At 36.7% G+C, this 21,665-nt stretch overlaps 1 protein-coding gene and 1 long non-coding RNA gene across 2 annotated transcripts in view; one reads left to right on the top strand and one right to left on the bottom strand.

Moving 5' to 3' along the window:
* DKK2 (dickkopf WNT signaling pathway inhibitor 2) overlaps positions 1-21,665 on the top strand; it is a 102,236-nt gene that overhangs the window by 50,838 nt on the left and 29,733 nt on the right. The gene's annotated exons all lie outside the window — the stretch shown is intronic.
* LOC137223516 (uncharacterized) overlaps positions 3,723-21,665 on the bottom strand; it is a 42,533-nt gene continuing 24,590 nt past the window's right edge. The window contains exon 2 of the long non-coding RNA XR_010942904.1: positions 3,723-5,486. This is a non-coding gene — a long non-coding RNA (uncharacterized lncRNA). The remainder of the gene's footprint in view (positions 5,487-21,665) is intronic.

A 21,665-nucleotide genomic window follows, 5' to 3' on the forward strand; every position in this document is an offset into this window, starting at 1 on the left:
ACAGCTTCTAAAAGAATTCAAACAAAGAGTCAGGCTTTAAAGAGGATGGAAGACTGTTTCCATTTGTGTAATAGCTTTTAAGATTTTAGACTGAATAATGAATAAAGTGTAATGTTTTATTTAAAAAATTTTATTTTTCCAATGAAAGGCTAGAAATACTTAACTAATGTGTCAACATGAAATCACAATAATTTGACTGTTATTTCAATTTACTTTAAAAAATGAATTCAGACCATACCTTTATGAATCCACAGGGCACAATTTTGCTTTACTCTGATTCCATCCATTATTACAATATACATTCCAATATATTTTGCATCAGCAAAATTATGAGCAGATCATTTTCACCTGTTGCTTTTTTCAATCGGGCAGCATGTTCAAGAGTTGGAGTCCTGACCTGTATTGAATCCTTGCTCGTATCACTTAATAATGTTTATGTCATGTTGTTTTTGTTAAGGATAAAAGGAGACCAGGTATGTGAATTTTTTAAAAAATTGGTATAGTGCAAATTTAACATTATTAGATAATAAACTTCATGATGGCTTCGACTGCCCTTCATATATCTTTGCATTCTCCGAGTGCCTACTGTGGTACCTGGCACACAGCACCTATTTACTATCAGTAGCATTATTGAAAATAGCAACAATACCACAGTACATTTATTTGCCTGTACACAGAGTCTGTTTTTATGTTTGTTGATGAATAAATGAATGTTCTATGAACTTGTTTATAAAGAACTTATTATGTAGTTATTCTATTTAATCATAGTGAACCATTCAGAATAGAAAAGTCATATTACTTGTGTCAAAGAAAACACCACTCACAGAATTATTACTCGTTATACTTCTGGGATGATAAATCTAGTGTAATGCTGAATACAAGTCAAATTGCATGTGTTCTACTGGCTTCACTTTATGTTTAAGCAGATATAATATAGTCAGTATATAACATGCTGAAAAGTTAAGAAGTTTAAACTAAATATTTAAACTTAATTTTTGATAACATGATTATATATGTGTGTATACATATAAACATAAATATATCTGTAAGTATATACCTATATATGCAAATATGTAGATGTATAGATATTACAGATATACAACCATATGGTCTAAATTGAAATTAATACTGCTGGTGCCTCAGAATGTGCTGAGTTTCAAATCACATTGATAGTGAAACAAAATAAACATGTATAGCTATATAGCAATTATGTTGTTAAAATTAAAATTTTATTCCAGAACTCTTACTGCATTCTATATGGGAGAAGCTTTCTGTAATATAGATTGGTGTAGCAGAAACTGTAATACAACTACCAAAATGAAATTTTATGTGTAGGTTTGTGGATGAGTAATTTAAGACTTGTGGTAGTAAAGTGACTAGTTTCATGTATTGTCCCCTTATGAATCTATTTGACCATTTATAAAAGTCTTATGTGGTTAAATGTCTAGGTTTAACAAAGAAACAAACACCTGGATACTGTGATGTATGAGAAAAGACAGAAACTGCATCTGTGCACGAGTGCAGCAAGTTTAAGTCGGTAGTAAGTCTTTGAACAACGTGGCATCTGCTGAGTGTGTTACACACTTAGCAGAGCAGATCCTGAACACGTGCAAGTCCTCACGGTTTTGGTCAGCAGCAGTGTCCAACAGTGATATGGGGCTCCTTCTAGGATAAGTCACAAGTGTGTAATTTACCATGGAGTGGCCTATTTATGGTACACAGGAGGATACGTTGCTGGTTGTTTTTTTCCAGAGTTATTAAATCTTAGCAGCAGTTAACATCCAGGATACTGTACGACTTTACACAAGATGACAGGATGCTTCCTACACTCTTCCTGTCTTTGAAAAAATGATATTAAGTAGTCTAATCAGAACTCAAGGAATGGGAAAAATGTGAGTTTTTGAGCCAGATGAACTTGCCTTCAAATCCTGGCTCTTTATTTAGCTTTTTTTGGCCCAAGTTTTAGTCTTTTTGTACAACAGACAGAACAATATGCACCTTGTATTGTCATTTTGAGTATTAAATGAGATAATGGATGCAAACCTTCAGTATAATGCCCGACATCTATTAGATGCTCACACTCCCTCATCCTTCAACATCACACCTCCTTTCCATTTCCTATCGTCCAAGGAGAAACTAACAAAAAAATCTTAAGAGTTTTATAAATTTTCAAAGTAAAAACTTTGAATGCTTTCCTGTTGAAAATTGATGCTGATTCATATAAAAAGAATGCAGTAGCTTCTGAGATATTGGTACCTATAAGAAAAAGCCGGCAACTGTTCTAAGAACTTTATATATGTTATTATTTTAATCCATACAGTAATAAATACCCCATCTGGTAGATATTATTCTAAGCATTTTGCATATGCTTATCATAACAATCATGAGGAAGAAAGTAAGTACCAACTTACTTATATTGGCCTTATTAGAAGAGTACAAGCTCGGCAAGAGGAAGGCATGTTTAACAACCACCTTGTATTTTAATGTTACTTTGCTCTGCACTTAATACGTAGTCAAGAAACATTAGTTGATTGTTCTTTCTTGAGAACTTTCACTGCTAAACCCAGAACGATGACAGTATAGAGACTCCATTTCCCTGATCCAAGTACTAACCAAGAAGCTCTAAGCAGTAAAGATGTACCTAGTAAGCGAAAAAGCAAGAGATCTACTTTGTAATTTGTGAATAACCTTGATAAAGTTCAAACCTTGGGAACTGGTTTGTTCATTTATGTAAAGATGGGGTGGAGAGGTGGGGTAGGGGGTGGGCAGAGAAACAGTGAGAGAGAGGGAGGAAGGGAAGGAGGGAGGGAGGAAGGGAGATGACAGTTCTCTAAATCCTCACGTGTTCGCGATTACTAGCGAATTACTCTTGAAGTACTCAGATTGCATTTCAGGAGTTGCGCTGAAAAAAGGTGTATTAGCAAAAAATTTATTAGGGCATGACCAGTCTGAGACCCTTACTTCTCTGAACCTATTAACTAGCATCACAAAGGAATGGACGCTCCATTACAATGGACTTAGAATACCAAAGGGAGTAGTGTCAGGTTGCTACATCTGGATTATTTTCAGGGGTGGAAAATAAAATAATGAGGATACCAACTGGGCCACCCACTGCAAAATGTGGGTGACCAAATAAGCCAACGGAACCTCTAATGAGTATTTACTCCAAAGGACTCTGCATGTAAACTATTTCCAGACTGATGTGGTGCCAGGCTCGGAGGATTAAGTCTTTCGATGGCTTTTGTTGGTCAGCAGCCAAAGCGTCTAGGAACAAAGGAGGGGGGTGTCCTTATTAAACATATCAAGAATATTACTTTCAGACAAGAAGAATGCAAAGAATGGATCAAAGAACACCATAAAATAGATGGAAGACAGTAGAAATAAGTAATAACAGCATCATTCGTACTCTGAGTTCAGGGTGATTTCGTTTAGTTAGGGCATTATTTTTCAGAAGACTTTAAAGCACTGCTTAAGATTTATGTGGTCTGGCCTACATTATAGGTAGTTGTGTACATGTCTTTGGTTTTGATGATCTGGAGGGCAGGAGTTTCCTCTGCCCTGTCTCATGAGTGTGCCATTCATCTTCTGGTTCTTTCTTCTTCCAGCACTAAGCAGAGTATAGGTATAGGTTGTTTAAGAATTATTTCTGAAATATGTTAAATTGAATTTGCAACCACTATTGCTTTAATAATATAAAAAACATAAGGAGGAACATATCATGGTATTTTTTTTTTTTAAGGAGAGGTAAATCTGTAATACAAAGAAATTGCATGTCTAGAGGGAATAGCTCAATATCACTTAGAAAGTTAGTGGCTGGGTTTATCCTGACTTAGGGATCTTGTATATCTCAGACTAATCAAAGCCCCCAAAGCAATGCAAACGACAGAGTACATATGGAAAATCACATTCTCTGTATGTTTACCCAGAGAAAATACAAAGCAAGAAAATGTTTGCACGCTGTGACAAAAGTCAGTGCTAGAACAGATTCTAAGATGGCCACCCAAACAAATGTTTACTTCTGTAAAGCAAAGCAAAGCAAAACAAAACCTAATTGGGTATTTTAAAAGTTTGAAACGTAACAACAACACTTACTTGATTCCTTTTTTCCGTTTCCAAATAGTTGTGTTAACATTTTGGAACATTTACCTTTCTGATTCTTCTCAAAGAAGTGTTCAATTGCATTTTATAGCAAGATTTCCTAAGAGACATTGTCAAATGTAAATCTTGGCCACCAGCTTCTCCCTCTTTAGGCACGAGGTAGCCACATGGGTATTCAGAGTTGGCCTGCAATCCTGGAACTGCACTGTATGGTTTAAAGACTTTTCCGATGATCAGCATTGCCTGTTTTGCCACAGTCCTAGCATAGATAACCGTCCCTCTTTTCTGAGTGGACTACAATTGCATGCTTGCAGTTATACACATATTCAGAAAGCTTCCAAAATATGTATTTATAGTCTTAATTTAACAGTCTCATATAGTGCCAGAAAATGTTTTCTGTGAAGTAGATAGCAACATTATCCCTATTTCATAAATGTGAAAACTGAGGTTACATAAACTTTGAAGGTCATGCAGCTCAAAAGTGGTAAAACTGGGATTCAAACCCAAGCCACCTGGCTCAAGCACACTAAAGTTTGACCCAAACTCAAAAACACATGTTCTAAGGAAAATAATGATAGTGGTGGGATTTTCATAAAGTCCTATCCAACTCAGTATCCCTGAAACTGTATGGTATGCGTCTCCCTCCTTTATTTCACATCCAGCTCCGTAGTAGAAATAGGAAGTTCTCCAGGTCTTATGCCCCTGCGGGGGGGGGGGGGGGGGGGTGGTCCCACATAGTAGATTTGAAAGGAAGGTTGGAATTACGGAGTGAAGGAGATTTCTGACCAGTTTACACTCCTGGGGATACTTCAGTGCTCTCGAGGAGGACTCCCTGTCTTCCTCTTGTCAGCTCCTTTCCTTTGCTACCACCAGTAAATTCCAGGTTGCTTCATTTCCCCTTACTTCAGAAGGCAGTAGAATATTTCTCACACCTAAAGCAAACAAAGTGTATCAAAAACTTTTTCTTTTTTTTTGGCTGCCTTGGGTCTTCGTTGCTGCCCGTAGGCTTTCTCTAGTTGCGGCGAGTGGGGCTACTCCTCCTTGCGGTGCGCAGGCTTCTCATTGCGGTGGCTTCTCTTGTTGTGGAGTATGGGCTCTAGGCGCACAGGCTTCAGTAGTTCTGGTGCATGGGCTCAGTAGTTGTGAGTCGTGGGCTGTAGAGTGCAGGCTCAGTAGTTGTGGCATGTGGGCTCAGTAGTTGTGAGTCGCGGGCTCTGGAGCGCAGGCTCAGTAGTTGTGGCGCACGGGCTTAGTTGTTCCACAGCATGTGTGATCTCCCTGGACCAGGGCTCGAACCCGTGTCCCCTGCACTGGCAGGCGGATTCTTAACCACTGCGCCACCAGGGAAGCCCATATCAAAAACTTGTAAAGTTTCTATTGACAGGGGGCTGAAAGAAACAGGTTGAAAGTGTGTCAGAACGGAAAACATACCCTCCTTTCTTTTTTTAAACTATCCTTTCCCCTCCCCACCCCATCATTTAAACACTACAATTGGTCCAAGTTATGTAATTGATTTTCAGAGTAAAGCTTTTTTGGTGTGTAATTCTGGAGTCGGCATGGCACTGAATTTCTGAGGGGAGGGCTGGGACACGTGGGAACAGATACATAAGGAAAGGGGGGCCTTAGCACTACTGAGAGAATAGGTCCCAGGAGAGATGGAGCTCAGGTAAATAGTCCTGGAGAAGGAGAAGTGGGAGTACGTGGGATGGCTCCAGGCTGTGTGAGACGAGAGGGAAGAGGGGTCCCAAACTGGAGCCTAAAAGTTTGAGCAAAGGCAGAGGAAGGAAAGCCAGGCGTCGGTTCTCAGCAAAGATCATGAAACTGCTTCTTTGCAGTAATTGACTCCTGAAGAAAAAAAGAATAATAAAAAAAAAAAAAGCATAAATCAGCCTCATCCTCCAGGAACCTAGCACTCAACTTAATTCCAGAAAGGAGTTGGGATTTGTTTTAGGTCAAATGCTGAGATTTCTTCTTGAGTACTTTTGTTTTACTCTGGGAGTGTCTCTAAGTTGACCAGTCATGCTTCTGTGAAATCCAAATTGGCAACATGGGAAAGGGAGGGAAAGAATATGACCATATATCTTGAGGGAGTGTCTTTTTATCTTCTCTTCAGTGGGGGAGTCAATAATATTAACTCCTTTTCTCTTAACCTGAAGGAACTACAACCAGAGCCAGCTCTTCAATTTTCTGTAAATCCCATGTGTGACAAGCGTTCGGGAATCTTGCCAACACATTCAAAGCCAAACTGCCCAGAAAGCCATATGGAAAATGAAGACTCAGTGACCTCCTTATGCAGAGCATTTTATGCATTACGTAGTTCTGCTATCTGGTGGGCACACTGTGTTTCACAACAACTTTAATTAAAGGTCAATATAGGGGCTTCCCTGGTGGCGCAGTAGTTGGGGAGCCGCCTGCCGATGCAGGGGACACGGGTTCGTGCCCCGGTCCGGGAAGATCCCACATGCCGCGGAGCGGCTGGGCCCGTGAGCCATGGCCGCTGAGACTGGGTGTCCGGAGCCTGTGCTCCGCAATGGGAGAGGCCACAACAGTGAGAGGCCCACATACCACAAAAAAAAAAAAAAAGTAAATATAATATTTGCAATAAATTTAAGAATATGAAGCAAGGTCCCACTATTTAGACTCTTACTTTAAATCTTAATCACAATCAAGACCTCCTTAGTGGAGAGAAAAAAAAAGATTTATGTGTATGTGCGTGTGCGCGCGCACACACACACACACACTAATATGCTAGAGAGAGGGCTGCTATGGTTGAATCACTTTAAGCAAGTTGCTAAACTATCCTAGCTTTATTATCCCCATCTATAAAAATGACAATAACAACCAAAATGAGACAAGCTCTGTAAAAAGTTGAGGAGCCCCACAGTGGATGGGGGCTCTATTTGACTTAGTTATCTCCAAATCTTGGACCTCTACTACGTCTCACTCTCTGAGGTTTCCTTCCTTCCCTTCTTTCCTCCCTCCATCCCTTTCTTCCTCTCTTCTTCCTTTCTTAACATGCATTTATCAGCTCTATTAAGTGCTATCTGTTGTGTTCGAGGTAATTAACAAAATCCCCAGCAGAGAAGAAAGATCTGTACCCTAAGATGGATGCGTCCTTCTCTTTAAAATCCTTATGTAACTTCCTAGTACTTTTACAATAGAGACCAGTATCTGCGTCATGGCTTAGCAAGCCTCATCTCACTCCACTGCCATCTTGTTCTCATCCCTCTGGACCACTTCGGCCTTCTTTTTCACCATGCAGTCTCCTGCCACAGGGGTTTTACACAGACCCTTTCCATTTTCCAAAACTTTTCCTCAGCATGGCTCTCCCTTCAATTTGTTAACTCACAGGCACCCTTCAGCCCTTCAGCTCCTCAGAAGAACTTTCTCTGACCCTTCATCTGGATGAGGTTCCTTTGCTGTGTGCTTCTGTAGCACTGGGCCACATTTACTTATCTAAGCTTATCATATTTATTACTGTCTACTCTACCAAGCTGCAGGCTCCATAAGGGCAAACACTGTGTTTGTTTACTTCCACCATTGGGAAGCCAGAACCTCCCACAATCCCTGACCTATGATAAGTGCTCAATATTTATTATGTGAATGAATGAATGAGTGAGTGAATCCACTAAGGAACTTCACTGTCCTCATTTCTTGTCCCTATCAGTTATTGTAAAGCTTTATATAAAGCAGTCCCTCCTTTAAATTAAAAAAAAAATTGTGCACTTCTCTATTATACAAATGGACTATAATCATGAAGATAATTCTTTGAAGACAGTGCCTTATTGTGACCTTTCTTCTACTTGTAATCTATTATTAACCAGAAACCTGCAGCTGAAAAGCTGGGTACTTCTGAGACAGCCTCCAGAGAATTATGACTTCCAGGCTCTTCATTAAGATGCATATTGTTTAAAGAAAGAAAGAACCGCAGAGGCTTAAAATATGCTCTTTCAAACACGACTATTTGCGAACAATGGTCAAGACATTTAGTTTACTTCCTAACAGATGAGGTTTAAATAAAAAACACACACACGTTCTTGGGAAAATTAAAATGGTTGAGAATGTAGAAGAGATGGAGAGTTGGCTACTAGTGAGAAAACCCCCAGGAAATTGATTAGGTTGGTACTCAGTTGCAGCTTTTGTGACTGGAGTTGAGAGTAATGCTACATAAATTTTGGCCTATAATGCATATAAGTTCCATTGTGTGAAAGGCATATGAAAAAAATGAATGAATTGCATGATTTTCTTTAAACTCAGTCTGTTATTATGTCATAAAAGCCAACTTTTACTGGAGACATTATGTTGGCTACGGTTTTTTGGTGAATTATTGTGTTAAATTACTACTTGGTCGTTAAGTCATAATTTTAATCATCTTAGAATATAAATTATCCATGACTTACTACAAACATCTAAACCAACTTCATTTGAAATTATGTATGTAAAATCCTTTACATTTTCCTAAATTATTTTTATATCTTAAATTACTATGGGTATCACTGGATTTTTCACTGGACTTCAAATATAACCAAGAACTTCTCAGTGGTATTAATATATTTTGGAAGAAAATTGAAAGAATTATATAAACAATTGAAAGCAAGTCAAGTAGGTTACATATATTAAATCATATTTTTGGTGGGATGCTCCAAACAGTTTTTATTCCTTTCTAATTGGGAATACCTGTATAACTCTTGGCTTTGACATTCTTGGGAAACGTATTCCTGCCAGACTTTTAGAAATAACTCATTAGGCTCACAAAAAGATATGCTGCTGTAGCTTTAACACAATGGCTGATATTACCTATGCCAAGAAACAAATACTAATTATCTGGATATTAGCTAAACAATATAAAGGTATATTTCTATTTTATGTCTTCAAAACTGCTTCTTAAGTGGTATTTAAATGTCAAGAAATGAAGTTTATAAGACATAAAGTACATGAATGTAAGAAAAATGTGGAAGGAGTAAGATTTCTTCTTTAACTTTTATTCTATTTGAAATCAAGTTAGGTTGAGTGAAAATGAATAGGGTTTTCCAAAGAAACAGAACCAATAGGAGAGATATGTAATATATATATTTATAGATATAGATACATATATCTATCTATATATCTATATCTATATATCTATCTATATCTATATCTATATCTATCTATCTATCTATCTATATATATATATCTGGCTCTATCTAACATTCTCCAGGATAGATCGTATCTTGGGTCACAAATCAAGCCTTGGTAAATTTAAGAAAATTGAAGTCGTATCAAATATCTTTTCTGACCACAACGCTATGAGACTAGATATCAATTACAGGAAAAAATAACTGTAAAAAATACAAACACATGGAGGCTAAACAATACACTACTAAATAACCAAGAGATCACTGAAGAAATCACAGAGGAAATCAAAAAATACCTAGAAACAAATGACAGTGAAAACACGATGACCCAAAACCTATGGGATGCAGCAAAAGCAGTTCTAAGAAGGAAGTTTATAGCAATACAAGCATACCTCAAGAAACAAGAAACATCTCAAATAAACAACATAACCTTGCACCTAAAGCAATTAGAGAAAGAAGAACAAAAAACCCCAAAGTTGGTAGAAGGAAAGAAATCCTAAAGATCAGGTCAGAAATAAATGAAAAAGCAATGAAATAAAACAAAACCTGTTTCTTTGAGAAGATAAAGAAAATTAATAAACCATTAGCCAGACTGATCAAGAAAAAAAGGGAGAAGACTCAGATCAATACAATTAGAAATGAAAAAGGAGAAGTAAAAAGTGACACTGCAGAAATACAAAGGAGAGATTACAAAAAGCAAATATATGCCAATAAAATGGACAACAACCAGGAAGAAATGGACAAATTCTTAGAAAAGCACTACTTTCTGACACAGAATGAGGAAGAAACAGAAAATATAAACAGACCAATCACAAGCACTGAAATTGAAACTGTGATTAAAAATCTTCCAACAAACAAAAGCCCAGCACCAGATGGCTTCACAGGTGAAGTCTATCAAACATTTAGAGAATAACTAGCACCTGTCCTTCTAACCTTTCCAAAATATAGCAGAGGGAGGAACTCTCCCAAACTCATTCTATGAGGCCACCATTCCCCTGATACCAAAATCAAACAAAGATGTCACAAAGAAAGAAAACTACAGGCCAATATCACTGATGAACATACATGCAAAAATCCTCAACAAAATACTAGCAAACAGAATCCAACAGCACATTAAAAGGATCATACACCATGATCAAGTGCAGTTTATCTCAGGAATGCAAGGATTCTCCAATATACGAAAATCAATCAATGTGATGAACCATATTAACAAATGGAAGGAGAAAAGCCATATGATCATCTTAATAGATGAAAAAAAGCTTTCAAAAAAATTCAATACCGGTTTATGATAAAAAACCATCCAGAAAGTAGGCATAGAGGGAACTTACTCAACATAATAAAGGCCATATATGACAAACCCACAGCCAACATCATTCTCAATGGTGAAAAACTGAAACCATTTCCACTAAGATCAGGAACAAGAGAAGGTTGCCCACTCTCACCACTATTATTCAAAATAGTTTTAGAAGTTTTATCCCCAGCAATCAAAGAAGAAAAAGAAATAAAAGGAATCCAAATCAGAAAAGAAGTAAAAGTGTCACTGTTTGCAGGTGACATGATACTGTACATAGAGAATCCTAAAGATGCTACCAGAAAACTACTAGAGCTAATCAATGAATTTGGTAAAGTAGCAGGATACAAAATTAATGCACAGAAATCTCTTGCATTCCTATACACTAATGATGAAAAATCTGAAAGAGAAATTAAGGAAAGACTCCCATTTACTACTGCAACAAAAAGAATAAAATACCTAGGAATAAACCTACCTAAGGAGACAAAAGACCTGTATGCAGAAAACTATAAGACACTGATGAAAGAAATTAAAGATGATACAAACACATGGAGAGGTATACCATGTTCTTGGATTAGAAGAATCAACATTGTGAAAATGACTATACTACCAAAAGCAATCTACAGATTCAATGAAATCTCTATCAAACTACCAATGGCATTTTTCACAGAACTAGAACAAAAATTTCACAATTTGTAGGGAAACACAAAAGACGCTGAATAGCCAAAGCAATCTTGAGAAGGAAAATCAGAGCTGGAGGAATCAGGCTTCCTGACTTCAGACTATATTACAAAGCTACAGTAATCAAGACAGTATGGTACTGGCACAAAAACAGAAATATAGATCAATGGAACAGGATAGAAAGCCCAGAGACAAACCCATGCACATAGGGTTACCTTATTTCTGATAAAGGAAGCAAGAATATACAATGGAGAAAAGACAGCCTCTTCAATAAGTGGTGCTGGGAAAACTGGACAGCTACATGTAAAAGAATGAAATTAGTACACTCCCTAACACCATACAGAAAAATAAACTCAAAATGGATTAAAGACCTAAATGTAAGGCCAGACACTATAAAACTCTTAGAGGAAAACATAGGCAGAAACACTCTATGACATCAATCACAGCAAGATCCTTTTTGACCCACCTCCTAGCGCAATGGAAATAAAAACAAAAATAAACAAATGGGACCTAATGAAACATAAAAGCTTTCGCACAGCAAAGGAAACCATAAACTAGACAGAAAGACAACCCTCAGAATGGGGGCAAATATTTGCAAAGGAAGCAACTGACAAAGGATTAATCTCCAAAATATACAAGCAGCTCATACAGCTCAATATCAAAAAAACAAACAAACTAATCCAAAAATGGGCCGAAGACCTAATCAGACATTTCTCCAAAGAAGATATACAGATTGCCAACAAACACATGAAAGGTTGCTCAACATCACTAATCATTAAAGAAATGCAAATCAAAACACAATGAGGTATCATCTCACACTAGTCAGAATGGCCATTATCAAAAAGTCTACAAACAATAAATGCTGGAAAGGGTGTGGAGAAAAGGGAACCCTCTTGCACTGCTGGTGGGAATGTAAACTGATACAGCCACTATCGAGAACAGTATGGAGGTTCCGCAAAAAACTAAAAATAGAACTACCATACGATCCAGTCGTCCCACTACTGGGCATATACCCTGAGAATACCATAATTCAAAAAGAGTCACGTACCAAAATATTCATTGCAGCTGTTTACAATAGCCAGGACATGGAAGCAACCTAAGTTTCCATCGACAGATGAATGGATAAAGAAGATGTGGCACATATATATAGTGGATTATTACTCAGCCATAAAAAGAAACGAAATTGTGTTATTTGTGGTGAGGTGGATGGACCTAGAGACTCTCATACAGAGTGAAGTAAGTCAGAAAGAGAAAAACAAATACCATATGCTAATACATATATATGGAACCAAAAAAAAAAAAATGTTTCTGAAGAACCTAGGGGCTGGACAGCAGTAAAGATGCAGACATAGAGAATGGACTTGAGGACACAGAGAGGGGGAAGAATAAGCTGGGACGAAGTGAGAGAGTGGCATGGACATATATACACTACCAAATGTAAAATAGATAGCTAGTGGGAAGCAGCCACGTAGCACAGGGAGATCAGCTTGGTGCTTTGTGTCCACCTTGAGGGGTGGGATAGGGAGGGTGGGAGGGAGAAGCAAAAGGGAGGAGATATGGGGATGTATGTATATGTCTAACTGATTCACTTTGTTACACAGCAGAAACTAACACACCAGTGTAAAGCAATTATAGTCCAATAAAGATGTTAAAAAAAATAAATAAAATAATAGAACTAAAAGGAATACCATTTATATTTAAATATGATTAACCAACTTTGTGATATAACAATATATGTGTTTATATATTAAATAATAAGATCTAGCTGTAGGTTTAATAGGTACCACAATTTTAATTAATTAATTAATTGTTTTGGCTGTGTTGGGTCTTCGTTGCTGCGCGCAGGGTTTCTCTAGTTGTGGATAGTGGGGGCTACTCTTCATTGCAGTGCGTGGGCTTCTCACTGAGGTGGCTTCTCGTTGTGAAGCACAGGCTCTAGGTGAGCAGGCTTCAGTAGTTGTGGCACACGAGCTCAGTAGTTGTGGCACACGAGCTCAGTAGTTGTGGCACACGAGCTCAGTAGTTGTGGCTTGCGGGTTCTAGAGTGCAGGCTCAGTAGTTGTGGTGCATGGGTTTCATTGCTCTGTGACATGTGGGATCCTCCCGGATCAGGGATAGAACCCATGTCCCCTGCACTGGAAGGCAGATTCTTAAGCACTGTGCCACCAGGGAAGTCCCTGTCCCATAACTTTAAAATGGTGATGAAACAGTATTTTGAGATCCAGAAATGACTGTAATGTGATATGAAGATATCTGTGATTTCTATTGTTGACAAAATCACAGATACTGCTAATGCCACCGTGATCCATGTGTACATTTACAATTCAAGGACATGGAGCTGGAAATTAGTGAAAATAAAGATGTCATGCTTTCCCAACCAAGTTCAGAGACCTCTGGTTAAGAACCAGTCCACTGTTTGATGAGGAAAAAAAAAACATGGTTTAATCAACTGAGACTTGGAGATTATCTATGGATTTAATTTCTCAAGCTTTGTCCTGATGAAAAGAATAATAGCAATAGCTAAACACTTACAGCAATTAGTAAGTGCCAGACATTGTTTTAAGTGCTTTAAATATGTCACATCACCTCATTGTTAGAAAAACTTTATGAGGTAAGATTTTACAGAGGCACAGAGATGTGAAGTAACTTGTCTAAAGTCACACAATTTTGTAAGTGATAGAGCCAGGTCCATCATGGTCTTTTAACTATTGTGCTATATAACAACTGGTTTCTTTGTATTTGCCTGAGTTTTGTGGCAAATGATGGAAGGGCAGGATTATGTGAGACTTTTTTTTCCAGTAGAAAAAGTTATGAAACATATTTTAAATATCTATAAATTTGCATAGGTGGTTTATTACTGTCTAATTTAAATTGGTGAAACTAAATTGTTAATGTCAGAAGCACAAGAAAGGGAAAACTCATGCTTACAAAGAAAGTCTGTGACTGTTAACTGTTACCAAATTTTTTTTTCTTTTTCTTTTTTTTTTAGTACAAGCTGTTGGTGGTTACAAACATTAGAGTTTGAAATTTCTTTATAAGGTTAAAACATTTTAAAATTTATTGTTGTATGGTTGTTTGACTCTTGGAATTCTGGAACCACTCTGTTTTGAAAATGTCAAGGTCTTAGAAGTTTTATTAAGATTAAAAATTTAGGAAAATTAACATGGTGTTAAAACATGGCTATTATAATTAAGTATTAGATATTTTTCAACTCTAAAAATTTTGCAAAAGAGAAAACCCACAATATGTACCAACTTTTCAACAGGGTCAAAACACTTTTTTTTTTCTGAAAGATTTAATGAATTTAGGATTACTATTTTAGAACACACAGAAACTGAGCCAACTCTTGATTTTCCAGAGAAAGGGGAGATGAGATGGCATGAGGATTAATATGCAGTGTCAAGCCAAACTTAGTATTTAATATTAATATAAACCTTCTCTTTTATCAAAATATTAGTTAAGCTTCTAATAAGTAGATGAATTATTTAAATGGAATTAACCTCTTCATATATTAACTTGGCAAAAGAGAAAACTTTGGATAAAAAGAGAAAAAATCATATGCTTGGATCCCCCAAATATGCATAATTATAATGAATAATAAATATCATTGACCATATTATTAAACTATTTTCCTCAAGTAGAGCAGGTGTATGACAATAGAATGGAGAAACCAGTAGGAAAGAAGAAAATAGGAAAAATATAAACCTGTCCACTTCATTGTTCCTTTACAGTTTAATAATTATTGCTAAGACTCAATAGAAAAAGAGAATTTAATTAATTAGTTGTAAGCATTTTTTCTAATTATAAATTATAACTAATGTGAAGGAAAGTCTGCACATTTTAAAATAATATGAATGTTAATATGAAACATACTGAAACTTCAGGCGGTGTGTCTTAAGGCTAGTTGACCATATATTTAGTGAGACATAAATCACTGTTTACAAAATAAATTTATAATGGATATCTAGACATCTAAGTTCTTTCTATGCACGATTAGTTTTATCCTTTTTTTTTCTAAGTTCATACCCCCTCAGTTCAGTTTTCATGCCAGTGAGCAAACTGTTTTATAAATTGATGACATCTTGAGCAAACTCAGATTTTAAGCATTTTAAAAATTACTTGAGCTTCACTGTGTTTGAGCTTAATTGAATATCTATACACTCTATGGTAGGAAGGGCAAATTGGTTTCACAAGGGGCAAAAAATATTTGTTGAATGAATGAGTGACTAAAAGTGAACTTCTGTCAATGATAACCTTTTCAATATCCTTTACTTTTGACAATATCCTTACTGTTGGCATAGATTTGTGCATATTTTGTGCTTATTCTTTTTTTTTCTTTTTTTTTTTGCGGTACGCGGGGCTCTCACTGTTGCGGCCTCTCCCGCCGCGGAGCACAGGCTCTGGACGCGCAGGTTCAGCGGCCATGGCGCACAGGCCCAGCCGCTCCGCGGCATGTGGGATCCTCCCGGACCAGGGCACGAACCCGCGTCTCCTGCATTGGCAGGCGGACTCCCAACCACTGCGCCACCAGGGAAGTCCTGTGCTTATTCTTTATTAAGCATATTCCGTAGTTAAAAACAAAATTGAAATTCCCATTAAAATCTATTATGTTCTAGGAAGGAAGTTACTTATGGGAATTTTACCAATTGTAGGTCTAGGTCCCACTTAATCTCTGTATCCTCTTAAGAAACCTTTGAAAAAAGAGGCATAAAGAATCAAGTAGACTTCCCAGAAAACTGAAGAGATTTATATGACAGGGAAAGGGGTAATTTCCTTGCATTGAGTACTGCAAGCCAACCACTGCTTAATGGCACCAAAGACCAATTTTCCAGAGTCCCTGAGAAAGAAGAGTGAGACGAATCAAGAACATAAACTTATGGGAGGCAATGAGGCACTCATAAAAACAGCTTAATGTAATGAAATTGTGTGATGTGGATACTTGCGAAATTTAATTTCTATCCACCAGGAAAATCCTTTTATATATTTGGAATATTTTTCCACACAGACAAATAAAATCTTTTTTTAGACATCTTGTGAAAGTCAAATACAGTGATTGGGCATGTTTTTTGGTTTTCCAAAATGTTGTCTGCTTGATATGATCAGCTATAAAGAAAAGAAATATAAACGTGTCTGTATTTAATGTGATTTTTTTCATTTCTTAATTTTTTAATAATAACCTTTCTGATTCATTTTGTTTTATTTAAGGAATGGGGAGAACATAAGGAAAATTGAATCTATTAGGCAGGAGGGCAACTGGTTGAACTGGATACCCAAAATTAAAAGCAGCTGTGCTCAAGCACATAATTTTTGCCCTTCTTAATTAAAATTTTACCAAATTATATCCTTTAAAAATGATGCTAGCCATGTGTCCACGAATGTAGACTTTCTTCACAGTGCCTACCATATATTCAGTACAGTAGGACTTTCTTTTTTTTTAGTTTATATGTCTGGTTTTGGGGGAGGTATAACATAAATGGGAGATTAAGAGTGAAAATATCACCCTTGTTTCTTGACTACAGGTGCAAATCTTTAAAGTATTAGTAATGTTCAATCCAAGCATATTCTCATAGATCTCAGGTTTGCATCTATTTTGTTTTTAGAAGATGTTGGGGGTAGGAGTTTATTAATTTATTTTTGCTGTGTTGGGTCTTCATTTCTGTGCGAGGGCTTTCTCTAGTTGCGGCAAGCGGGGTCCACTCTTCATCACGGTGCACGGGCCTCTCACTATCGTGGCCTCTCTTGTTGCGGAGCACAGGCTCCAGACACGCAGGCTCAGTAGTTGTGGCTCACGGGCCTAGTTGCTCCACGGCATGTGGGATCCTCTCAGACCAGGGCTCAAACCCGTGTCCCCTGCATTAGCAGGCAGATTCTGAACCACTGCGCCACCAGGGAAGCCCTGCATCTATTTTTGATTGATCCTTTTAAAAAGGATTGAGATTAGTATTGATACTTGAGCTTGGGATAATTAGTATTTTGTTAATAAAACTCTCAACAAAGATAAAAGATAGTACAACAGTCCATTCCAAGAACGCTGTATATGATTTATATATCTAATATACCTTTTTAATATACATTGTCATGTTATCAATCATTTCTATCCCAGGTCACAGAAATTGCAAAAATATAGTTTTGCCATACAGACAATTCTGAATCAATTCTCAGTTCTTTTACTTCAGTAGAAGTGGGCAGCTAAATTTTTTGAAGAGTTCTTGTTCCTTTTTTTAAATGATAGTAAATCACCATCTTAACAAATATGGACTACATTCTCTTACTCCTTAGATTAAATTGTCTCTGGAGTTCAGAATTCCTGTATTCAATAATTATTCACTGATCCTCCTCTATGTACCAGAAACTACGTGAACTTGCATACAGAGATGAGCTAAATACCTTACTTGCTCTTAGGGAAATGTCTAAACAATTAGTAGGTTGTGATAAATGCTGCAGAAAAGGGAAATGAGCTCTGCTGAGAGCAGGGGTGGGCGTTCTGTTTCTGGGGTTGGGGTGCAGGAGGAGGGCATCAAGGAAAGGGCTCCACCAGAGGGGTAATATTCACTTAACTCTTCACTGGGCCATGTCGTAACTTAAATGTAGGATTTCCCTTTTCATCGGTATTCTGTAGTTAATAACAATGGCTTACTACCAAGCAATGTTCTTCATTTGCTCCCTTTGTATTTCTGATCATGGCAAATAAAACCACTTTGCATATCTAGGGTTAGCTGCAATTCACCAAATGTTTCCATGGTACATCAGATATTTGTTGACCTTTATTGGAAAAAAGTAATAATTTGCTTCTCCTTTTGTATTGTTAAGCGTCAAAAGATGAGTGGTGGTGAATTCATGGGTGGTGTGTTGATACCTACTAGGCGTGATTTCATAGGAGAGAAAACACTTATCCCACAGACACACTGGTGTGGTGGTTCCCTTGCCAGCCCTATAAAACCTCCCCAGGTGTCATGCTCAAGCCTAGTAAGTGGAGCCAGCAATGAGCCTATTTTAAAAATGTGTTCACCTTACATTTGCTTTCAGAGAGTTTTAGCTATAGAGAAAGTTTACCTTTCTGACTTTAGAAGGATGGGTAGGAAATATGGGTAAGAAAGAGAAGCAAAATAAGCCACTCAGCCTTCATTTTGGAGAAAGGCATGAGTATAACATTAAAAGAGAAAATAAAACCCATTACATTTCCAGTAAGTTGCTATTTTAAGAGATAATTAACATTAGAATTTAGTACACTAATTTAGCGCCTTGTCCATTATTATTTATGAGTAAAAAAATTTCCACTAAGAAGTTCCACTGAGAAGCAAAGTTGCCTCACTGTGCAATTTCCCAAGTCTCTCCAATTGAAACAAAGTAGTGTTATTAATTATGAACTTGTGGGGTCATATTCCATAATGGGAAAATCTCTCCACATTGTCTGGAAGTGTTTCCATTCCAGTCTCTACAGACACGGCCATCTAACGCTGATGGTGGTTTCTGTACACCATGAACTGCCAGATACCTCCTTTTCTCTGTCTCATAAAAATGAACGTTTCTCAAATCTGATTTAGACTGTCATTGAAATAATGGAGTGGTATATTAAAGAATGTATTGTTCCTTAAGATGCAATTACAGAAGCCATCTCTCTTTCCTCTCTTATTTTGCTATGATAAAAATAAAGTTTTAGGTAGTCCAAATAGAAAATATAAGGAAGTGATGATAATATTAGGCAAAATGAATCAAAAAACAAAATAACTCAAAACTTCAAAATTCATATGCACAGTCCTAGGACTTTTAGATAATAGCTAATAGCTAACCGTCTAAATCTTGCGTCTGTGAAATTTTAGCTGGCACAGGGGTGACTTTGGCTATATACAGAGGAGGAGACAACTTTTCATCATGCAGGTTATTTTCTATTTTAGGGATTTTATGTAAATCAATGAAAATAATAACACTTTACAACAGTTACAATGTACTTTAAGTAACAGGTTATCTCATTTGACCACTCAATGGTGTAGCAAATAGAATAGTAGTTATTATTATACTCATTGTGTATTTGTGGAAACCGAGGCTTGGCTGATAATTTGCAAAAGACAGTGCTCACACTCATCCATAACTTGGATTTTCCTCACCATAATGCATAGCAGGACTTTCACAGCCTAAGAAAACTAGATGTCAAGAGCTTAAGATAAATAAACTAGAATCATAAAGTGAGTACGGATTTGAAGTCTAAAATATTTGATTTTATTACCTGAAACTGATAGGGTTGTGCTACATTATCATAAGTTCTGTGTCCCATTATTCTGTGATTCTGGAATGTCAGAGGAGGCTAAAGTATTCCCCTTTCTGCAGGGAACACTCTGAATCTCTCGCTCTACTCTTCACTGGGCTATGTAGTGACTTAAATGTAGGATTTCTGTTTTTATGTGAGGGACTGCCTCACATGAACACAGGGCAAAAAAAATCTCAGTACCCTCTGAGCTTCTGACGGAAAGGAAGGAAAGATGGGGAATCTCAAAGTTTTCCCTTTTATCTACTGAATGAGGCAACTCATCTATAACCTTGAAAAATCATCAAAATGTAATTGATCCTCTAAGTGGTAATGGGTTAAAGCCTTCTCTGTCTCACATTTTTTCTTTATTAAACATTTGTTACTTTGTTCTTTTTATATAGAGCAAAACCACTGGAAAGGTATGAACAGAGTTTATACCAGAAGGGTATCTAGCCACCTCTTTAAATTTGTGTTACAAATGTGTTTTTGTCTGTTTTATTTCCATAGAGAAAGGTGAAGCTCAATCCCCCCTTTGGAGCAGTGAACATAGTGATGGGATGGCCAGCACTCAGTGCTGGTTGTCCTGGTAACAGCATCTCAAATCTTACACTAACATCTGGTGTTCTTAAGTTTAACAGCTGGTTGTCTACAGAAAAATTTGAACAAGGAGTTGAAACACAAGTGGGAATACCCTAAAATAAAAGTAGTTACCTAGGAGGAATACCAAGAAATAACTAAGCTAAAGGAGGAAATTAGATGCAACTTGCAAAACACAGAAATATCAGGGATTAAAAAATGGATAAAAGATGTTATCCTGAAAAAATAAACTGAAGATTTTGTTTTAAGTTCTGCATTATTCTTATAAGCAAATTGACATGTTGGAAACATGAAAGGTCAAGATTAAATTGTGGAGAATATGGCCTAACAGGCTGTTTTTTTGAACTCTCTATAAATCCTAACAGAAGTGGAAATCTTAGTGCAGTTAAACCGTTTGAGAATTCTTGGAAAAGTGTTTGAAGATGAGAGAGAAAATACTCAGGATTTCTCCTAGAAGTGGTTGATCAATAGTTTTTAACTTCTCATTTCTATTCACAGAATTACACAGTATCATTTATTATTCAAAGGATTTGAGGCTATTCTTATTTTTGAGAAGGTAGTTTTTTATGGACTCTGAATACATATTGACACTGAAGTAGTACTTATGTGGCCCATTGATAAATCATAATGTTAATACAAATAAAGAATTTTGGCATCAATATTACTCTTCATTTTGAAGGGCACAGGGTCTGATTATTTACAAAAAGTTGTTAACAGAGTCATAGTGATAGCTCTCCACCTTCATCTCTTAAGTTGGAAAGTTAATTAAATTCTCAATTACTATAGTGAAAAAAATTTCTGCTATACCTACTCTCATACTGGGTGATATGAGAATATTTGAAAAACAGATAGGCCCTTCCTTTCCTATAAGGAAACTGGCCAAAGCTAAGCAGAGACTTTCTAGTGGTTTAAGATAATCACAGTTAAATAAAACTGGGCTAATAAGAGTGTAAAACTTATTCTGAGTAGATTTAATAGGCAGAACCAGAACAACTGGATAGGATTGGAAAGGGAATTAGACTTTTAATTGATGTAGAGAAGAACAGTTTAGGAATTCGTTTCCAAAATGGAATAGACAGCCCCTTGAGGTCATCATTCCCTCAATGGAGCCAAAGCTGGATGAAATGCTGAATAAAAGATTCATGTTGAGTTAAATAAAGGCTACACTCACATCCAAATCTAAGATTTAGTTTTCTTGTTTAGTCAACACCACACCAAACATGTAGTTATTTCCAAACCTGCATTTTTGTTTAATGGCATTTAAAAAAAAATAAGCAAATTATTGACTGCATTATTTTCTATTTAATAAAAATATTTTCCCAAATGATAGACATATTTTTTTCTTAAGAGCCATATTTTTGGAGAAAATTTTAAAACACCAATAATTTAGAAGAATAATTCTCTGACTTCCACCACTCAGAATCAAGAGCCTTTAAAGTTTTTCCACATGTGATTAAACATTAAACGTTAGAGTTTAACAGGTTTAACTTTATCATTAAGAATGCCCTGAAGACTGCTTCCGTTCCCTCCCTCTATAATCTCATCCTCTACTCCCTTAGTTACAAGGTTCTGTTGGTCTCCTTTCGAATTTTTGAACCACTCCAAATTTTCACATTTTTAGAGGACGTTTAAAGAGAAA

Source organism: Pseudorca crassidens, chromosome 4, assembly GCF_039906515.1.
Source record: "Pseudorca crassidens isolate mPseCra1 chromosome 4, mPseCra1.hap1, whole genome shotgun sequence".
NCBI classification, from domain to species: domain Eukaryota; kingdom Metazoa; phylum Chordata; class Mammalia; order Artiodactyla; family Delphinidae; genus Pseudorca; species Pseudorca crassidens.